Source organism: Bombus pascuorum, chromosome 13 (assembly GCF_905332965.1).
Source record: "Bombus pascuorum chromosome 13, iyBomPasc1.1, whole genome shotgun sequence".
In the NCBI taxonomy this organism is placed as follows: Eukaryota; Metazoa; Arthropoda; class Insecta; order Hymenoptera; family Apidae; genus Bombus; species Bombus pascuorum.
In genome coordinates, this window is record NC_083500.1 from 1,817,228 (window position 1) to 1,841,102 (window position 23,875).

General features: G+C 35.6%; 1 protein-coding gene across 2 annotated transcripts in view; it reads right to left on the reverse strand.

Moving 5' to 3' along the window:
• Positions 1 to 23,875, reverse strand: part of LOC132913464 (zwei Ig domain protein zig-8) — a 739,765-nt gene that overhangs the window by 530,510 nt on the left and 185,380 nt on the right. The gene's annotated exons all lie outside the window — the stretch shown is intronic.

Sequence of the window (23,875 nt, forward strand, 5' to 3'; positions counted from 1 at the left end):
GGGAACGAAACGTATGATAATAGCGCAATATAAATAGTTGGCAGAATTCCAGGTGAGTTAATTGCTAGATCAGCGGCAGTTTCGTTTTCTCTGCGCGGGCACGTTCGAATGAGCTAATTTTTTCTTGGCAAAAGGTGTGCTTAAGCTCGCAGGATATTCCTGTTTAATGCACCGTCCTGGGTGAGCCAGTATTCGAATCTCATTTGTGAGATTAAATCTTCCGTACGACGCGCGAATTATGTAGCGTTTTTATGACGAACGAAGATCTGGAATTGCAGCGGAGATAACTCAGTGAATAAGTCGAGTTCCATGATAAAAATTCATATTGCCCACTGTGAAATTGGGTCTCCCTTGTTAAGCGTTTAAAAAGACGTAGGAATTTTCTATGTACTCGGGAATTTATAATTTTACGTACGCATCGCTTGAACGTCCCCGTTTAGATATTCTTTTGTATGTTCAACGGCCAAAGAAATAATTAGCCGCTACGTTTCTAAAGGCACGTTCACGTTAACGATGCCTTTCTTTTCATACGTAAAATATAAGATCCTTGAAACCACTTTCTCGTTTCATACCATCCTGTTAAATTCGTTTTAAGAGATTTAAAATGGAAAGGTTTTCAATCTCATATTTAAACAGCGAACTCGAATTCTCTACAACGTTCATTTAAAAACCTTGCAGATCCAAATCCTTATAAAAGGAGCGTACAAAAGCTAACAATTTTTTTAGAAAAATATGTTTATTATAATATCAATAATTTCCTTCGTTTCCTGGTACTCGAAAAAGGTGTTAGATTTCCATAAAAATCCAAGTTTCGAAGTAACAAATCTCCAATGGAAATCAGTGTTCAGTGTAAGGGAAGAGAGACTGATAGTGTCAAAATTAGATAAAAATACTTGATCGAAAAAAAGAGGATCCCATGGGCAGCTGCGTGTTCGCCAGATTTTCTTATCGCGGAAATAAATCGGGGAAACTAAAGCCCGGCAATTAGCAGTAAATATTGTTCACCTCGTTCTGGATAATCCGTGCTTAAACGGCGGCCGGTTCGTTCGACTTTATCCGGTAGTTAGTTAAGCTCCAACAAACCAATTACAGTGTCCCGTGTCGTACGAAGGAGCACTGACTATCGTTGGATCAGGAACGAAGTGAACTGCGCGGTTAGCTTGACATTAAGTGCGGAACAGCTGATCCTTAATGACCAATTCGCGGAATTAGTCGGTGTAATTAATGGCCCCACCGACGTAGCTGCTTACAATATGTGGCTATACCGATTTTGACACGTGCCATACTATTCATTAAATATGTACGGTTATTCGCAGTAATATTCGAACACATGAGTAACAATGAACTTATTTCTCTGCAGCTTGAAAATACGTAAACAATTTCTCCCTAACAATAATACGTAATTACGCAATAGATTTTTAACAACCTGAAAACGTCAAGCAGCCTTTCAAACGATATCATTAAGTTTTGTACATATACATATTTTTGAATTATATTCTTCAAGAAAATGCTAGAGAAATCGACTTTTCCAAAGGTCCACAGTGAAATGGTTCTACAAGTGGATAACTTAATCTTTCATGATAATATTAATATTTGCATAAAATATATTTTTAACGTTTGAATTTAGAACTTATTAAGATTTTTTAACATTTTTATTACGTTTGTCGCGCGTTAACTTAAAATTCCAGTTGTGTGCTAATTTATAACTTTGTTATCATTGAATAATCTGTGTATTTATAAATAGCAAAATTTATATACGATACTATATACGTACTAAATACGTACGAGTTCCATCAAAATAATTTTCGAAATAATCTAGTTTCGAACGTGCAATAGCAAATGAGGATATATCGCTTCAATATATTGCTGGCGGATCGATAATGGAAATTAGAAATGTTTCGAGAAATTGCATACGCTGATGTATTTTATATATTTTTATTCAGTGACTGTAAGTAAAGATAATGCCATATTCCACGATCTAGGGAAACGTCAATGCTAGGAAATACAGATTTTTAGATAGAGCATGTTTCTGAAAGAAAATACACTCGTACAAACAGAGAAGAAAGGAGAGAACACAATATCGAATCGGATATATTACAACAACCATACCCTATCAAATATTATGGCTTTCAAACAAAATCTACCTTATCTGATACACGCAACAATAAAAGTATTGTATTGTGCTGTATGCATTTTACCAATGTTATTTTATGTTATTATAAGAAGTTATTTCTAAACAATGAGATCGAATAATACGTAATAAACGTAGATATTCACTGAGGAATGAAAAATATAACCGATCTTTCCATCAACTTATAAATTCAGCGTATAGATAGATATTTTGATTGCAAAATGACATAAATAATTGAACGTAATCATTTACAAAAACTCTTTGGCTCAAAATGTATATCGAAATGATTTGAAAAATCGAAAGAAGGATACGAATAAAAAATATAAAATATGTACGCAATATACAGGACATTTTAATAACTACAATGCAGCAACGGGGTCTGATGCTTCTTTTTAAAAAAATGAGTTGTATATAGATTTCAGAGGATTAAAATATGTTTTACAATGCCAGAAGGGTCCAATATAAAAAATGCACGGCATTCTCTTTTTCACGTATTTCATGTTTCTACTGCGACCGAACACTGGCTGTGTCCTTTAAATGTTTTAACAAACGTTTCCACCGAAATTCTTCGTTCTACGTAATCAAAAACAACGTGATAACTTTTTGTCAGGTTTCCAAGTTTGCACCATGCATGATAGCGACTCGCTGTGCCATTAATGCCAACTCCCGCCAGAGAAAACTAAGTTTCTGTCGCTTGAAGATACGTAATTTACTGTCGCGTATGCATTTACTCAGTGTACGCGTACTTTAAAAATCATTTTTTCAAACAGAAACGTTAATAACGTCTTTCCAGGGAACCCAGGTCTCTATATACGTTCATTTAAACATTATGCCGACGTTATTTACGAGCATGGATAATTATGCGCTCGAGGAAACGTAGTAGAAAACATAAGAGTTGTTCCCTGATTTAATTCCTTGATAATTTTGGTCATAGGACGTGAATAATAGGCGTTTTCCAACTTCTCTGTGAAAGATAAATTTAACTATTTACAAAAAATATATAAAATATTCAAAATCTAACATGCGTTATGATATCCAACAGGTGGAACGATTTTTTGCCTGCATTCTATTTTTTAAATTCATAAAAGTACGAGTTTGCATAAAAAGCTGCAGTCTAGATATCGGTATATAAATGAAAGAAATACTTGAAATAAATCGTAATATATCATAAGCTAATAACTGAAGTATACGAAAGAATGACTGGAATAATTACAAAATGAGTTATTTACATTTTTCAATAATATCGCACAACTTTCAAGCATTGTTTCATTGCTCGGTTCTTAGTAGGTTTATATATCCAGTCTGTGTGCAAAGAAATTGCGTATTGATTATCGAGAATATAACAATTCAGACACAAATGTGTACTCGCGATGAAAATAGAAAGGTAACCGAAGAATCCAATGAATGAAAAGCGTTGAAAGAAAACAATATGTGTATTTGCGTCCAATATCTGGTAAATGTTCTTTAGAAGCAAGACGAATAAACAACGAGGCCTGATTTACTAATTTTACGTACTAGCACATGCTTCAAAAACGTCCATTTCTTTCACAATATTTGCAGTATCTCTTTTTCTAATAATAGCATATACGATTTTTATACAATTACACGCGTATGAAATATTGCTGTCTTAGATATATTGGTCACATCTGATATTGAATATTCAATACGAAGTAAATGTTTACAATACTGGAAATGGAGCAGCTTTTGATTAATATGCTAGTTGATTATTCTGTCGAAAAAGTTCATAGTTGAGGGAAAATAATAAAGCTTATTTTAGTATGCAATCCGGGTCTCGTTAATGAATATTCAAAAATTGATGGGATTTCAAATTCACCGGCCGAAGCTTTAATTATTTTCTCTTGAAACGCCTCTGTCCGCGTTAAACTCGTTCAGACACCTGGTAATTTACAAGAAATTCCAAACGATCCGACTACTATGTTATATCATAATTTCAGCAATTATTTTGAAATTGATAGATAACTGTTGAGATCCAAGCAACATTATCGCCATTAGGATAATTTACTGTGAACGGAAATTTGAATAATGAAACGCTCGTGTCGTAAATTTATACTTAATTGGTTATCTTTTTCCAATATCGCTGCAATAAAACATATTATCTTACCTTTACCTTGCTAAATAGACGACGACTATCTTCTTTTTGTTGTTGTTTTCCATCGCCATCGTTATAAAATAATTAAGATTTATACCATCATCTTAGAAAATACAGCAGAACGCGGAACACGTGTGCGAATGCTTCAGACAATCGCAAAACATGCAATTTTTCCACCAAACTGTAAAATATTATTTTGTAGCGGCACATGAATCAACATTGGAAAATTCCAATCAGGAGACTATATGTTTGATAAGTAATTATTTGTTACGCTTCGAGGCTTACTATAGGCCGTGTTCCTAACCGTCCCCTTACTACTACAGTGTCGCAGATAGATGGTCTACATGACCGGCAAGATATACACAATGTAGCGATAAGCGCATAGTTGTTGTCAGCAGCGAGTTCTAAAAAACATTGATTCGCCTTCGGTCCGTTATTTTACCTACACAAAATAGGTGGCACACGTGATCATAGGCGCGAACGATCGCGAGACCCGAGCGTGGCAGGGGTTGTTTCCAAGAGAAGACAGAGGAAAAAATCAGAGGGCAATTCAAACCGAATGCATCGAGAGGTTCAGAGAAATAAAATCCAGGTCGCTTAGTCAAACGAATACGTCGAGAAACATTATAAAGTCGAGTCGAATTATAATAATAAATTAGTTGTATCATCGTTAAATCATATTAAACGTGTTAATTATAATTTTAAATATTGTTAAAAATAGAAGCTTATATTAACCCTGTTAATTCAGTGTTACAATCATTTGAACTACCTCTGTTATCCTAATCGAAACAGGGGAACGACTGGTCAGCGTCGACTATCAGAATCGTAGTGAGAATTTACGCCTCTCGCTGACGCGTTTTCTCGCGATCGCGTCTCTCCGCGAACAGTCGTAACATTATTGTTGGTTACAATTTATGTTGATTATTATTTTATTATTGTACATGTGCTATCATTTCGTTCTTAAAATAAAACAATTTTTTTTGTTACACACTAAACCTCATAATATTTTTAATTATTTTCAACGAATCGCATATTCTGAGCTCATAATTTTTTAATATTATACTTTACAGACGAAAAACTTTACACGCGTCATTGAGGTATTAAAGATAGCACATCTGGGCTGTCTTTTTAGCGAAGAGTGTATTTTTGTGCCTTGGAGTGCCGACGTTGTTTGCTTTGCTAGGTTCAAAGGTAAACGAACTCCGGACAAAACATTATTGCCGTTATTTACAATCGTCAACCGAAGTTACATTCGAACTTTTTGTAATACCACCAGTCGATACAAATAGACGAACGTGCTCTCTAGGACAATCATTATAGCGAGTCATACAGTCGAATAGCGAACGTAGAGTTGAACAGTAGTATTGAGCGAACGACGATAACGACAGGCATGCACTGTCTCTGTACTTGTATTTAAAGTAAGTTTAATATACATAGGCTATTACAATTTTATCACTCGTCTCTTTAATAAACCAACACGTATAATAATCCACAATTTTCAGTTCTATATTGTACAACAAAATAATGAAAGATACACAAAAAGCTCTTTTACGAAGGAAATACAACCTTAACCCTGTGAAATAACAAACTTTTCGTGAAAATGATGCTGTATAACAAATATTCTGTCATACATCTGCTCATCATCTTTGAGCCCGGTTAAACATGGTCGTTTCCTCTTTCATTTTTCCTTTTTCTTCAAAACAAGTGTCTAGTGACCTATGCGTGTAGAGGTTAGATGAACGTTCAGCTTTGCTGTAAATGTCTAATAGCCGTGTATACAAGCGTAATTAAGCCGGCTAGTTTAGAAACTTTAAATTATATCTGGCGTCGTACAAACCGGGCACGGTCGGCTTGTAGCATCGGGGAATAATGAGAATTTCAATATTCATATTCTATCTTAAGTTTTGATAATGTTCGGTGTCCGCGTTGACAAAAGAGCGACGATGGAAGATCGTGATAAGTTAAAGGACTAACTGTAGATGTTCATATTTTTATCATCCACTTGATAATTAATAATTATACATAAGGACTTGATCATTTTATTTGTTAGATTATTGTGTTAGAAGAAATTCTTTGGATGAAAGGACTATGGACTCACGAAGGTAAATTTTTCCTGTTCATATTTTATATATTATATGAAATATTTTGACACTTCATATTAACATGATGTTATAGAGGATTAACCTACTTTTCTTCAAATATGAGTGTATTATACTTCATACTATTATATCATTACCTTCATTGTTGGATGGAGAGAAACTCGTCTCGAAAGCGTTAAATGCTACGTGTATATACCTTTTATCGTTTCGTATGTTCACAGTTCAGTACGTAGTATATGCGTAAGGAAAATATGGCAAAATATGGAAAAATATGGGAAAGCTGAGTATTTAAGTCGCACGATATAAAAAGAATCGCATATAGTGATGATTAAGTTGAACATTATTTAAATAAAAACGATCATTCTACCATCTAGATTTAATACCTGAATGACCAATTTTTACCATTAGCTGTGTCTTTTTTATGTTAATAAATAATTTTGCTCCTAACAAGTGGATGCATCCTGAAACAAACAATTACAACAAATTCTTTTAACGAAAATAATTTTTTAAATATTGCCCATTCGTTTAAAATCTTAGTTTCTAAAACAGCAAGAAACGTAACGGTAAAGTCGACAAACAGACGTTCTACCCGAAAAATATTAGCAAGTTTATAAGAGTAATTCGCCATAATCTTTGCAAAAGTTTATAATCCGCTTTCGTAAGACTTTCCTATAACACTTCTACGACTAACGAAACTAAATTATATCAGTTGCAATTACTCTTGTGCTCTATCAAGTTTAAAGCATCTCTTGGAAGGAACAGGGCGTGTAAAATTTCCTTAGAAGGTATCCCTCGCGAAATATGATTACAAACAATAAAAAATACGATTAATCTGAATGTACAAAATTAATAGAAATATTTTTGTCTCTAATAATACGCAAGCACGGTGAGATTTTAGTAAAGCGTAAAGTCTGTTCCATAAAATGTTATTCTCTGGCACGATGTGCAATTAAAACTGGCCTAAAATATTCAAAAGAGTCGTATGGATCAACAAGAAAATCAGAAAGCGCAGAAGCAAGCTCGGCTGGCGTTTCATGGAAACGAAATGTCATGTAAAAGCGTACACACATGGTCGATCCTTTACTCTAAATGTTTCGTACGAACGGCTCATTTTGTTCGCTATTTTGTCGACTCTCTTTGTGCCAGTTCTGTAGAATTTAATTATCGTGTCGTACTGACATGTGCGTTACCCAGGAGTTGTTCTACACCCGTCGAGATTTTAGCAGATGGTTACCGAAATAAACTACACAAACAGAATTCGAACAAACGATTCCAACAATTTTGCAAAATATTCTTTTTATTTCTCACTGAAACTAACTCTGAACCAATAACGATTGACCTATTAAGTAGCAATAAATAGATAAAGAAAATAAAAAAGAACGAATAATCATTAACACTGTATATTCATTTTACAAAATAACAGTAGATGCTTTTTTATGTGCTCAAATTTCAACAAGTAACACATAACACAAATATTATATTTTTATTTCATATGTTCAAAAAATTTTCATTCCTTTTACGATGATTAGATCAAATTACATAAAAACAAAAGTAGAAATTTCTATCGTGGAACTCGTAAAGACGATCGTAATTGGTGGTTGACCAGAAGCTTGTAGTTATACACTTTAAAACACTCTCAGAGATCTGCGAAAGCCAATTATCGATACTGCTGACTACGAAATAAATAGGCAAACGCACAAAGCATTTCATGTTGACGAGCGGAATTTTTAAAGCGAACCAAACACGCGAAATATTTCTCTGATGAAATGCCTGCTACTGAGTACCGAGTGCGAAACCATTGGATCTCTTCAACTTTGTCCAATCAACGTTCGAGATTCGACGATATTTCGCTCTTTTAACGCTACCTTTTATTGTATGAGAGTAAAACTCCAGTCCGGTTTACGATTAATGAGATACGATAAATTCTTTGATGTTTCCGTTTAATGCATACACGTTTTACGATTACCTACGTACTTATTACATTGAGACCAAAAGTACAGAGATATTGAATGGAAAAGGCATAGAAGCACAACTCGAAAGTTGCTTATAAATTTGTCTTTCAACTAACCTCTTTTTATCGTAATATAGAAATAAAAGAGTTATTATATATTACGAACATACAGAATTGTTTCACTATACTTTGTCTACGTTTGATTAGCCAGTGTATCCTCAAACTTTTTCATTTTCACTAAAGTTTTTAATTTTTATTACATTTCTATTTCATTAAGAGCGGGGGGGGGGGGAGAGTATCTGTTGTAATTTTCACAACGAAGGAAATATAATAACTATCTCTATTGTTTAAAACACTTGAATATTAGTAAAAATTTTATTAAATTAAGGAGATATTAAAAGAAATAAATATTAATTAAAAAGAATTCGGAACTTTCTAACTAAATGCTAAAAACATTTTTAAAACGGTATTATTCAGAAAGCCGAGGCTTTTATATTTCAATTTAAAGAAACAAATATTTCGTAACTAATAATCCAGAATTACCCACGATAAGAAAAACAAAAGTAATAACAAGTAATTAAAAGAAGCTCTAGTACATCTAGCTAATACTTTTGTGAAAACACGTCTCGAAATACCCGAGTTAATCCTTTGGCTTTTTACTTTCTACGTACTAGAAAGTCCATTTATTCGCGGAATAAGAAGCGTATAGAGATGATTTATTGTCAGACGGATTATGCTAAGAATGTTGCATCACGAATGCACCGCTGACGAAGATAAATTATACTGAAATATAAGGAAATTGTAATGTTGTAATTTTAAGAAAGTGAGCGTGCCGGAAATATTTTTAATGATTTATGCGACTGCAAAATGTAACTTTCATGTTTGTTTCTTTGTATACAAACTGCTTAGCTATCCACCATTAGGGAAATAACATTATCGAAGTTATTAGAACAGTGACAGAATAATTTTTGAGAATTACCATAAAAGAGTTTCATGAATTACTCTTAATACTTTGGTTTATTCAAATAATTTGAGTTAGGTATTTCCAATATAACTAATACGACTATGCATTGAATTCGTTTAAAGAATACTAACGATTTTCATAATATCAAGCAGCTCAATATTTTCCAATTTGTAGTAAGTCAACTTCGACATTAGGCCAGTATATATAGATTAATAGTAAACTGTTCAATAGTTCTGGAACTCCGGACTTACGGTTTTCAGTTATATTTTTATTAGAATGGCCGTTCGGTATCATAAACCAGAGGAAGATTCGATATTGGTAGTAAACGTGCAGTTGATGCAAAATCCAAGCGGTCGGAAGGAAACGAGAGGGGGAAAAAGGAGCAAAGCCAACTATAATGGTTATGACTGGATTGGGTCAACCAACTACGTATCTGCTGGCTGGACAGAATGCGTCCTCAATTGCGGCAGGTTGCGTTATCTCACGATTTTGAAAATGGGACAATTTAATAACAACACTGACAAATCTTCTGCTCAACTAAACGTTTTAAAATTATAAATGCGACTGCATTACGATCTGGACACTTGCGCCCGGTAAATGTTTCGGGATTGGAGCTTTAAATATCGAAACAAAATGTTAATATGTCAGTGACGGTAGAAGAAAAATAGAGAAAAAAGGAGAGAAGATGTATTCATCTTTTTTCGTTAACCTGCGATATAATGTTCGTCATTAGACTCCATACTTTTATCAGCTATTCCTACACATAAATTTTTTGGTTTCGTATTGAAATAATCTGCAGTTATTTTGTTTATATGATCTTCGCCATTAAACATTTTCCACTCATATAGAAAATTCCGTGATATACAAAGATGGTATACAATGCATCATTTTAACAATGAAGCAACGACTGCACTTGGAATTCGTAAATATTTACATTACCTTTAATCTTCAGGTCAAAATTAAAGTTTAAGTTCAGTTTTAGTAACAAGAGACAGTCCGAATCATATATCGCTTATCGAGTAATAACTGTTGAAAATGCTGTTGATGAGGACGTTGCTTAAAAGCGATATAAAATGCTATCGACTGGTAAGTTCTACCTCGATGGAACTTGAAGAAGAGGGAGACGCTTATTAAAGACCAGTGTTTGAGGCAGTTAATAAAAATGCATCTCGAGTAAGACTTGTATCAAACTCGCGAGCAACTTCCGCGGAGAAGCGAAATTATGAAGAGGCATAAAAGGAGAAGGTTGCTGGAAAGTATTTCCCAACGCCGGCACGATTTGCAACGCTATCCCCATTTCTTTCTTCGGGTACGTAATAATGAGACAACTTATAACTCTCCACAATAAAAAATAACTGACCAATCCCAGAATCGATGCCTGAAACACGGCCCCAATTCAAACTTTAGAAGCGTCCATAACCGCGGGAAATCCTATAAACTGTGCCCGCGGGCAAACTTTCCAAAACGAAATTGAAAAACCTCCGTAACCATGAAATTTTCATACGGAAACTTCTCAAACTGTTTCTCCTGCCTTCTTTCACTCGTAAACGCTCCTCCCAGCGTTTCGCGCCTCGCCAATCTGTATCAAACTCGAAACACAGTCCACGTCGATTAATTCTTTCCTGCTGGTAGAAATGATTAATTCCCCAGGCGATCGTTAAACGAAAAGTATTCGGCGATCTAAGAATGCGATTAAATTGTTGTAGTTCGCTTCTGTGACTCTTAGTAGACAACATAGTTTTCCAAATATGGAAATCAAATTTTACTTCCCAAAGTGCTCACGGAGGATTCGAATCTGTTCAAGTTCCAGTGTCCTTGGAAGTATCGTTCCTTTTTTCTAAATACTTACAGAAAATACGAATTTAGAATTTTCGAATACTCGAGCTCATCACTAGTGACCATAGACTATATCTTATATGCACGGTACACAAACCTTATTTAAGTAGTTTACAGCATATTTTTCGTAGCAATATATAGCCTTCCGCCAGTCTGATTTGTTACCATTAAGACTGCAGCAACAACGATGACAAGTAACAATAAGAATTGCAAGCGTAAATGGACTGACCTGTTAACCCGCTTCGACATTCCAAATAGGCGATAATTGGATAGAACGGAGAATCTCCACGGGGAAATGAGGGAAGAGGAGAAACAGAAGGAGAAGGGAAGTCAACGGAAATAGAGGAACAAGTTTATATGGCACGAACGAAAGCCAGAGCAAGTTTGCACGATTGGGCTGATAATCCCCGATCAGGGCGATAGCTATTTGCGTACCTATTGCAAAGAGCTTCCAATGGGAACAAAATCGCGCGGGAACATCGATACCATTGCGATCATGATAAATCGTCGGTTGCACGAATATCGGGCAACAGCGCCTTAGAATCGGTAAGATCCAGTATAATTTAAGACTGTGTTCTGTTGGTTTGCATTCATGAGCTCTGGGATTATGGAAACATTTTGGTGTACTTTAAACGAACATGTAACTTTATGAAATTCAAACGTAAGGAAATTAATATCTAGATTAATCGTGTCCCCGTTCATACATGTGAAAAGTACAAAGAAAAGACCAAAAAAGATTATTCTATCACTTGCACGATGTCTTTTGATTCGATTTCAAATTTACCTATAACGAAACATTGCAATTTGTTATTGACAACACTCGCAGAATTTTGAACGTATCTGAGATATTTAAACATCTACGAGTTTAACAAAAATAAATTACCTTTTTCAAACGAAGAACTGGACAGTAATTTAGCTCGGACTGGTTAACGCTAGAGCGACGTTCGACGAAATGAATTTCCTCAATTTCGGTGCAGATGAACCAGAAAATATGCTCGGCGCTTATAGTGACGTATGGCGTTCAAGAAAGAAAAATAACAGGCAATCCTGGGTTAATTTATCGTGGCTTTTTTCACCGGCAGCGTATACGAAAGCGATTAATTAGCAGCTGGCTCGAAACTATCGGCTACGCTCGGACTACAGGCTGGTTAATTCGCCCGATATCATTCGCCCTTTGTTCGCCCCGGATTGGATTACATGTGTTTTCATTTGTTCTCATCAAGAAAACTGGCTCGTGAGAAGGTAACCTTGATTGGGGGCAGCTGCCGCCGTGAGACATTAACCTATCCGCTTCTATAAGACGACACATTGAAAATAACGAGCGCAGGATGTCATTGCGGAGCAAGGGAATTTTATTCGGATATTATTTGAATTATTGTAATGGTTCCTTGCGATGATTTAGAACGACACTCTGTATATTTAAGGCAATTTCGCATGTTGATGGATCGGATTTAGAAATTGGATGTGAACGTAGATAGAAGAATATTAGATGTGACAAATTGACATTGACTCTTGAAATCGCTAAAGCGCCTTGTGCTGCGATAAAGTTCGTTTGAGGAAGAAGAGAACGAGACTGGTGCTAGGGAGATGAAAGAAGTAGTTGCTACTTTCTTGCGAGAAATTGTAAAAGTAGCTATTTGCTTTTACGTTTTTACGGGTTTTAGGGATTTTAAGAGGAAACAGTTCTGCTGAAATAAATTTTGTTGAAGCTAGAGATTAAAACGGTACGAAGGGATTGCCTCCAACATATTTTTCTCAGAAATGTCAAGTTAAGCATGATATAGTACGAGAAATATAATACAAACATGAGTAAATGTAGGTACCAAAATTTTGTCCTGCTACTTTCCTTGGAGTATTCTCCACCGTTTGAAGCTTCAAGCAGACTCTACATTCACATACATTATATATTAAATTATTTTTGTAGCAAATTTAATATCCTGCACTAATTATATAGCTTTATACATATTCTATATTTAATATCTATATATAATACTGTTACGTCGAGTAGCACTCTCCTCCATCGGATCGCGTGTCGCGGGCAGGCTGGCAAGCAGAAGTCTATACATTGTCGCGGCGCGCCTTTAATATCGTGTTTTTAACCGTCGCCGGCGGCCCGCGGTAGGTGATCCGATGTCGTATATCAACACAATGCATCGACGAGCGTACTGTTGCCGTCTGGCCGCGAGTTCCAGAGACTTTGATTCGGATCGGTTTGATTTTACGTGTTCGTTGGCGCGTGCGGTGGCGTGATCCTGGGGTGGTGGGGGTTGTCTCCTCGAAAGACAAAGAAATCGCCCCAGAACAGTAAAACTCTTGAGTAGCATTCGAACAATTAAACGCATCAGTCGCATCAGTAGCATTTCGCATCATTCATACAAGTCATTCGTATTTCACACGATCTCGCTAGAACCTATTATCCGTAACCTCAACCACGATTAGAATCAATACTTTCTGTATAAGTTATTGTTATAAGCTCTGTATAAGTTGTTATAGTGTTATTGAGATATAAATATATCTATATATATATCTATATTCTACAACTGTGGAATAAAGTGCATTCATTGAATCACCCCTGTTATCCTAAACGAAACACGGGGAGCGATCAGTTCGCGGCGTCGATTAGCCTAATCGTAGCGAGAATTTACGCCTCTCGCTGACGCGTTCCTTCAAGATCGCGTCTCTCCGCGAACGGTCGTAACAATACAATATTCGATATTTATTTATATTCTATATTCAATTATAATTTGCGTATTCATAGCTCACTATTTGAAATAATCGGAGATATTGTCGATCCAAAAGGATCGGTCAAAAATTATACCCAGCGGTCAGAACAATGGGAGAGTCATTAAAAATTTCTCAGACGCGATTAAAACGTTTCGCGAGGAATTCACCGGCGTAAGAAGCAAAAATGCTGAACTTTCTCGATCGAGACTCTCCACCTACAGTTTCTAACAGTTCCGAACTTGCGGCTCGTTTCAGCCAGACGCAAGAAAATGCAGGTTGAATGTACGTCGTCATGAATGCAGGCCCGCGCGCACCTATGCATCTGTATACGTAACTTCACGTGCGAATCTTCAAGCTCAAGCTTACCCCGAGGCGACCGGAAAAACGATTGTTCGCAAGCATCTAAAGTTCCGAGGTTTTTATCGCTCTCGAATTCTGCCGCAGGACAGCCTTGAGACATGCACGAGAGAGGCTCGGAAGCAGAAACGAGATCGTCGAGGAGGCAAACGAGGACAAAGAAGGGAAAATCAGAGAAAAAGGAAGAATACTTTGGTATACGTATCGTTTCAAATGCGGTTCGACTCCTTTAACTTCTCCATACCGTCTATTTTCTTACGCCGTAATGATCTCTGCTCCGGGTCTCTCCTTTTCGTTTCGACCGACTGAAGCCTCGCAGAGTAGGAGAAACGCAAAGAAACGGCATGAATGAGCCGACTGAAATTTTTATAATCATCCGTGTTCGTTTCGTCTGTTTGGATAAAAAGGAGGCTGGAACGTTGCTGCTCTCGTTTCTATTTCTCGATTGTTTTCGTAGGCACTTTTTATCGAGATCTTTGCCACGAAGTGAAAGAGCTCTACTCTCTTTGCTTGCGATTTGAAGATCTGATAATAATCTATACGCTTACTTGCACGTGGACATTCGGAAGATTTTCAGAAATTAAAATGGGAATTCCATGAATTTGGAAGTTTGATGTGTGAATTTAAAAAATTAGATTCAACATCTAAGTCAACGTCTAGGGAACTGATGACTCAAGATTCGAAGATTTAAGATATCAGAGGTCTGAGATTTGGAATTTAGAGAATGCAACGGTTCCCAATTAGCATTGGAAGAAATTGATATAAGAATTTTAAAAATTCAAGTACTCTGAATTGCAATTAGGAGATTCTAATGATCTGTGATCAAAATTCGAGAACTTAAGTGCATAATGCAGGAATTGTGATAACTGAAGTATTCAGAATAGGGCTCGCAGAGTTTAGGAGTTCGGAATACAAAATGACTAATTTCAAGTGCTTGATAGAATGTCTTTAACAATACGTCAAGGAATTACACGATTGTCCGTGGGTTTTAGACAGCCACGTTAGCAATATTTAACATTTAAGTTCAAATCAGAGTTGGCAGCGAATGTAATTCATTATGCAATAGTTTCCGACTGCACAGTCAAACAACTTCCGTTTCTGGAACTTCAAATAGAATAGAGGAACACTGCCTAACGCTGAAGTTTAATTACTTGATAAAACTGCATTTAAACCGCGGAAGAGAACAAGAGAAGAAAAAGGTTTCACCGTGAAAATATCGACCGGGGATGTCAAAAAATTAGAAAGTTAATAGAAATAATCTCTTTAAGAATATTTAATTACTAATTGAAGTTTCTAAATATTATCTAATGGTAAAATAGAACTTTAGTGGCGAGGTAAAAACTTTTACCTTGTTGACCGATCAACTCCGTTATTTACAAGTATTATTTTCCAAAAATTAAGGTACTTTCAAACAATGTACTTTATGAAGTTGACCAATTCGATCTTTGTATGCCACAATTATCAGACCCAAAAAATTCCCCCTCGAAACCTTTGACTATTCCACAAAGTGGGCGCTTCGTATTGTAAAATATATATATATATTTTTTTATAATTTTAGAAATCAACAACAGTAGTACATCTTTAAAGTACTCAAACTCATAACATGCTAAAACAAAACGGAGAGAAAAAGGAATGCAATCAATCAATTTCTCTAACTTGGAACACTTGCCTAAACAAGGCTGACATAACAATCAAGCAAACTTGTTGACCTGTCGTCGTATCAAACAGGCAGGAAAAAAGCTCCAATCAAGCGATTCAGTCAACGAACGCTTGTTTACCGCATAGTTCGACAGGAAAACAGAGTAGAAAAACAACGAGCTATGCAAAAAGATGGGGGAGAAGGGGTGTTGGAAAATGGTGGAATCTCGAGGAGGCGCATAAAAGAAGTAGTGTACACAAGTTTCACTAATCGTAAGTGTCAGACTGAATTAGACCGTATCGGCTGTACTTTCTTGGTAATGGGAGTAAAATGTATGAAAGGAGACAATCCAATTTCCCATCCACCGGCTCGGAATGATGCTTATCGACTAGCCGGAGGTAGAAGATATTATTTCCTCCTTTATCGAGCAAACCACGAAACCATCTCTTTCCTTTCCAGTTTCTTCCGTCTGATTCTTCCAGCCTTGTCTACTCATAACTTTACCAGACCACTGAACTGATAACGTGAAACATAGATTGTCACGAACGCGTAATTGTTCGAACGTACTTCTCAAACCTTTAACATCCGAGCCACATTACACATACTTCTCGATCGGCTCAAATTTAATAGGCTCTCGAAAGCATTTCATAACTCAGTTATGTTTTTATGTAAATAATTATCTGGAATTCTAGATGGTTAGCTGGATGATAACTTTTTAAAAATATTTCTCTTAATGATATATATTAGATGAAGAATTAAGTGATGTAAACAAGTACGTCCATATGTTTTTAAATGATTATCGTAAATCATTGTGGAGAATTAATTTAACCATCGATGTTTATATCATCTTGTTTTATTATTGTTTGCAAATGGATCAAGTATCATATTGTCTATCACATAACAAAGCTTTAACTTATTTATTAGAAAATTCTGATATGTTCATCTTTAAATTCTATGAATTATTTAATCGTTAATCAGGGACAAAAGTATTAAATATTATAACAATAAATACATCCCATCTACAGTAAATATTCCGATATTATAATTTCAAGCATAATTCTATATCTCGTATTCGTTCGCAAACATAAAATTTAAAATATGAAATTTGTCATATAACATATATGAAGTATACAATTGAACTCTGCGAAAAGGTTAATGCAGATCTTTATTTACGATCGTAGCAGAAGACATAGTGAAAGACGACCAATGGTTCCAAAAAATCTAATAATCGGGAAGCTACGTCCGCCCTTGTTATCGCGAGACGTACAGCGAGGTACAGGTAATGCAATATCGGTTGCTGCAGATTGCAGAACACCAGACCCTGGCAACAATCGGAAATTCAAGGCGATTGTGTGCACGCGAAACGCGCCTGGCTGCCTGCGGTGAAACTGTTTGAAAAAATGTTTTGTTTCCCACGTGTACGATGAAAGGATTTCTGACCGACTGAATTTTCCATCGACCGTTTGAATGGTCGATTGATAACCAATATATTCAGGATAGTGGCCACAGCGATTCCGTCCCTCTTAACGTTACAATGTTCACAATTTGACTATCTGGCGCGAGAACGAACGAAAACAGCGACGTCTCTCACTTTACGAATTTCCCTTGCAATTAAAACAGATAATTATTCGCAATCGCGGATACAATTCGCTCATTTAATCGCAGCAATGGAACAAATGGTTTTTACGCAAGTCACAGCTATGACGATATTATTTATCAGCGTGTTATTAATTTTCATTGTGGCCAACTGATTTTATCGCGAATATAATAATTTTCTCACTATTAAAATTCAGCGTCCAAAGTTTTCGGTTACACTACGCAACCCACGAATGTCATTAAATGTATTTCCCCAGATATCGCTGTTTGTTCGCTTAATATCGCGCCGTGCGAAAAAGTTGCTAATGAAATTAAAGAAATATTACAGAGCACGCAGTTCATTCTGAGCTTCCTACTTGACGATCGAGTATTGTTCCAGAGCCGATTTTATTCATATCGTACGTTTTACGCTCGGATACCTTGCCACTGCGTTTTTTCCCATACAAATGGTAAAGAAATTCTGCGCTTGAAACTTGTCACTCGTCGCGGTTACGTTCATGAATATAGCGAATCGATCGTTTCAAATATTACGCCGCAGAGCTATGGTAGCTGTTTCATGCAATTCGTTTCTTTCACTGTCCGGTTGCTGCTCGTTAAAATGTTCAGGTCACGTAGCAAAGTTTGTTTTAATTAACCCGACGATGTGGAATATTGTTGGTAACCGGGCTACAGGATAAAATTCCTTCGACACGTCTTTCAATCTCAAGTCTTTCACCGTTGGACAATTTGTTTGTCATACTTTTCAATATTAATCTCCAATGCTAAGAATATTGCATCTTTTGTAGCGAATACTTTAAGCGCAGAATTTATCAGATTACAATAAAATATTTGATATCCATTGCATGTTTTAGCTGTTGATTTATATTATTACAGATATTTGTGTGGATACAGTATCCATTACCAGTATTAAATCAAGTAATTTTTGTATTAAATTCTTTGTTGTTGTTTTTTTTTTAGCATATTTTATAATAGAGTGCTGTGAATAATTTTTAATTCAACGCACATTTTCTGTATTTTTTCTTCGATATTTCCAAGAAACCAGCTGATGATGCTCGGATATGTTAAGTTCTTTCAAAGAATAAATTGAGCCCTATAGAATATCAGGAGATGTTACATGAGAAATTATTGCCTCTCATAACTGAAATAGAAGACAAAAAAACAATTTTTCATGAAGAGAATGCTCTTATTCGCACAGCCGTCACTACAAAAAAAAAGTAATTTCAAAATTTCGTGATAGAATTATTACTCTGGCCAGCATCGAGTCCTGATCTGAATCCGATCGAGAACTTGTGAGAAATTCTAACAAGAAAAGTTTATGATCACGAAAAGCCATCTATAGAAAATATCGTTGAATTTGAAAAAAAAAAAATCCAAATCGAAATTGAAATTGAAATTGAAAGCGAAAGAAAAATAAAATCCGTGTGGGTGAATGTTCGAAACGAAACGATAAATAAGCTAATGGAGTGTACCTAACAGATTAATAAAAGTAATCAAAAATTTAAAAGGACTCTCTAAATATTGAATAAAAATGTAAGAAAATTAACTTTGGATCCCTATTTCTCACAGCTAACAGCACAATTTTAAAAGAAAATTTAATTTTTTCTTCTATATTTTCTAGACTTCAATAGAAGGTAATTTTTATTGTATCTTCAGTTTTTATTTTATACTGCAATATGAAACTATACTCATAATTAATAGAATTTTAACTATGAGTTCGTAGTATGAGCGATATAGTGGAATGTTAGATGAAAAATTAAGCTTATTTGTAGAGGTAGATTTTAAGTAAAAGTTCCGTGATGCTACAGAAAATATCAATAAACCTATCATTAAATACTATATATATACATTATATAGTATATATACACATATATACTATATATAATATATACATTAAGTATATATATATACATACATTAAGTATATATAGCTCATAATGTCCATTATGGGAACAGTATCCATAAAAAAAATCAAGTAAAAAAAAATCCAGTAAAACAGATCAAGTAAAAAAAATCAAGGAGAAACTGAAAGGGGCCGAGAAACACGATGAGATCGTAAAAGAGTTCGGAAAATAAAAGTTTGAATTAAGCGGCTGGAATATCCGAATTGTATTATCTACGACCGAACATTCCATTGAGCTGGATGAATCATTTAACCTTAGCTTTAAGAGAAAGCTCGGGTCACGGGAAGATTAATCCAAATGCAAGTTCTAAGACTGATTTCTTTCTGCACGCGATCCATCTAGATTGGAAAAGTTTCCACTTTTACTTTATTGTTCGGTAGCTGTACGAGAATCGGCGTTTCCTTAACATTCTGCCTCACCCACTCGTCTTGCACTGCGCATCTTTTGCCAAGCGAAATAACAACTTCTACTGCGCGCGTGCAAATCAAACGAAAGGATATAGAGAATGGGGTTTCCATTTTTAGATTGCGATCAATGAAATGACTTTCTATTGTCTCAAAGAGGTTCATTGTGCTTCGGCTTCTACGAATTTTATCCTTAATCGTCTCTTAAAAGTAGATCATTGGAGATGCATAAATGCAGAAACTTGATAAGGGATGAATAGTTGAAGATTATTCTTTGAACCCTTTCTTATTCAAAAAGATAATTGTACTTTCAAGTTCTTAATTTTACTCTGTGTAGATTTCTACTCTAAAGGACTTGTAATCATGAGATAGACACGATAGTTAAAAAAGATTCAAAACTTTTAGGAAGTTCATTAAAATGTAATGTACATGATATTAAATAATAAATCTTTCAACGCTAACACTCTATTACGTGACTAAAAATTAATACATTTTGAAAGTAACTGTTCTCTGGATATTTCGCAGACATTCTTTTTTATATTTCCTTTCGTTTATTTCACACTTACGGGTGTCAACGCCAGATTAAAAATTTGATAGACGTTGCTTTCAAGGCACTGAGAGATCACTAATTACTATATGAATTTGTTAACTAAAGTCAAGCAGAATAAAAAGAAGTGGAGCCGGTGCTTGGCAACTCTTTGAAGCGAGTTGCGCGTGAAAGTGTTGAAACTTGTAAATTGAAAATCACCGTCGTGATAGCCTTTCGTTAAAAAATTCGTTCTGCTGTTCGTTCCATTCGAGGGGATGCGTTAAACGCGATTCCAGTATTACGTAAATAAGGCGCCCTATCCTTTTCAGAAACGCTCACGCGAATAAAGATTCGCAGCAAACGAAGCGAAACAAAAACACGAAGATATTGAAAAGCACGTTCCATGGCATGTGGAGTTTATTTTAACAACAGAATAAATAAAATGGGGGAAACAGATGAACTGAATAGACACCATGTATTCTTTTTACAAAGAACCACCGTATTCCGGCGTCGGTGATAAAACTACCGGACCACTTTGTCCCGCTGCAGAAATTACCGAAACGCTATGAAAAGAATCGACTTAAGCACGGATCTGAATTGGTTTTGTTCGAACCAAACTCACAAAAGACTGTTTACCGTGACGCGCGAAGAAAAGGAGAGCCGATACGTTTTTGACGAGAATGCCTGAACGTTTTTCACGTTTATCCAGCCCGCGGACAAATAGCCATTCACTTCGTTTCCATGAGTTTGCACAGCAAATGATCTATGGGTTCTAAATGCTTTTTCGAAAGGATGAAGGGGACTTGAATCTCGAATGGGCGATCTCGATTAGATTCATCGGCAAGTGAATTTCGAAAACGATCTTTATCGAAGGGGTTAGCTATAAATGAAAACGAACTCTCGCTTCCTGGATTCGACGCCGCCTTCTATTATTTTTCCCGTGAAACAGCTGCGCTTCGATGCGATCCACAGTCATGCGTAGATATCGTTTGAAACAGGAACTGAACCGTAGCTCGGATTAATTGAAAATAATCGCGCCGAAATACTCGTTACGCGAACTCGTACATTATCGGTATTTTACGAATTCAATTTATGCAGTGGAAATGATCGTATGACGTGAATTTATGACGGGTTCAAAGATCATAGTGCTAGGAAAATGACGTAGTTCCTCCTTCAACTCGGATTTTCTTTCCGATTATTCAACAAGCTCTGATAGAATCGATTCTCTCTAGCGTTCTCTCGTGTTAACACGTGATGTACGCTACAAAAACTAGTTCACTGGGAATCTATATTATTTTACTGTGAAATGAAAATTTTTATTCAAATAGTGGAATCTTATAAGTGTTTCATCTAATATTCACTCAATTTGATACATCCCGATGCTTGACCATACTTGTGTCAGTGACTTTTGTCCTGCTATATCTGAGACAAATTTACCATTACCATTTCAATATAGTCAATTCAAATGTAACTGATATTTAAAAATTAGAACTAGAATTTCAATTTACTCAGTTCACTGTTTTCTCTTATGGATCTTTCTGCAAGTTTTTTTTTTTTTTTTTAAATAGTTTATTTAGCCAATATTTGATTTTTTGTACATTTTTGAGATTCACAATAAACAATGAATTGAGTATAGTGTGTTTAGGCAAAAGTACCGATACGCGTCGGTACGACGTAGCCATGGTCTAATATGTGTCGTGGATTTTCGGTTTTTGCGTTTATTTTTTTGTTTTTTTGGGTTTAAGTCGCATTGGTGCGTGATTTTTGTGTATTCTTGTGTGTGTTGTATTTTGTCCTGAAACTTGGCCGCAAAACAGGACTCCTCGGTGTATTATCTTTCTGCAAGTATTATTGTTGAAGTGATCGTCACTTCTGAGAAAATTCTACATCTGGTCTTCGGTTTCTCAAGCGCCTAAGGTCATCGATAGCGCGTAAACAAAAGAATGCGTCGAGGAAAGACGATAAGCGGTACACGTGCGACGTTGGTTTCGGCAGTTGTTTTTAGTCTCAGGGTAACGTTGCTAGCGAGAGGATCTGGATCGGCTTACATAGTACCACATATTTTGTATTTTACTATTCACAATATATATACTTTCAATACCTTGCAGTTTGCCCACGCATTTCTTTAATTCCATCCACTGAATAACCTTAACAATTATAATTGTTATGCACAGGATAATTCACATAACTTTGTGATATTGGTTCATCACATTCTTGCGACTGTTAAAATGAAGAACAATCCTATCGAAAATCCTTTCTATTATCATTTTATTAGAAGGTTTAAAAAAAAAAATTAAATCCTCATTGGACCAAATGTACAGTTTGACTTTGCTATTTCCTTTCCACATGACGAACTCCAATCCATTCGCGAACCGTGTCAATATCGACTTAAAAACAGCTTATCGCTACGTTCCTTAAATTTCTTATCTCTATCGGTGGACCGTATTCGAGTTTGAACGACGCTCTACTTAACATGAGCATTCCACGCGATTCGTCTTAAAATTATTGTCCAGGTTAAAAGGAACGTTTAGCTATGAATTCGGTCTATACTTAATCGATATCCTAGGACCAGGGAAGACTCGGTGCCGGCGCGTCTGTGTCACTGGTCACTGGTCACTAGATACCGGGAAATTATACGCTGTTCCCACTGCACACACACGTACCTTGTCCACTGTCATTTTCCTGGGCGTGGAAAGTGCATTTGGAAGAGATCGATCCGCGAAAAAAACTCCGGATTTGAGATAGTTCCGCTTTTGTCTCGCCTCTACCCCGCACCTGGGGCTCTCACAGGCTGGATTATTTTTATGAAATGGAAGAAATATCGTGACACGAGAAAAATACGTTTAAGGGGTTTCATCGATCGCACCACGAAAGAACAAAGATTCCTCGCCGAGATTCGTACTTCTGGCTTCTCGTTGTCACGGAATTGGTGAAATATCGCGTTACGACGGGTACTTGGTCCGTGGATAAAATTGAAAGAAACTTTCGAATCTCTTAAGCATGAGATAAACTGAACGCGTGTAAGTCGGAAATTATAGCGTGGTATCTATTTTCCATCATACGGTGCGAAGCAGGAACTTGGATTGTTCTGTGTACTTTAATATCATAACCATTCATAGACACGTATGTGCGATTAAAAGAAACTTTTTCTCTTGGGAACTTTTTTGTCGTATTTTACTCTGCTGGTAAGATTTTATTCACGGAATATATGTATTAGAATATTTTCTTACTATGTACAAATAAACAACAAGATATGAATTACCAAATTTTCAAATTAATAGTACTACTTAGTATACTACTATATATTACTATATATATATATATAAGCATTTCTATCATAACAATCATGCTGTGCCAATACTTTTGTCCAGCACTGTATGTATAGTATACAGCAGATATATATACATAGTAATACAATATTAGTAATGGTTATAGTAGTATATATGTATATATATATACTACTATATATTACTATATATACTACTATATATATATATATATATATATATATATCAATTTGTTTAATAGTTATAAGCATTTGTATCATAACAATCTTGCTGTGCCAATACTTTTGTCCAGCACTGTATGTATTATCGTGGACAGATCGTCTAAGAAATATCGAGTAAACCATAAAA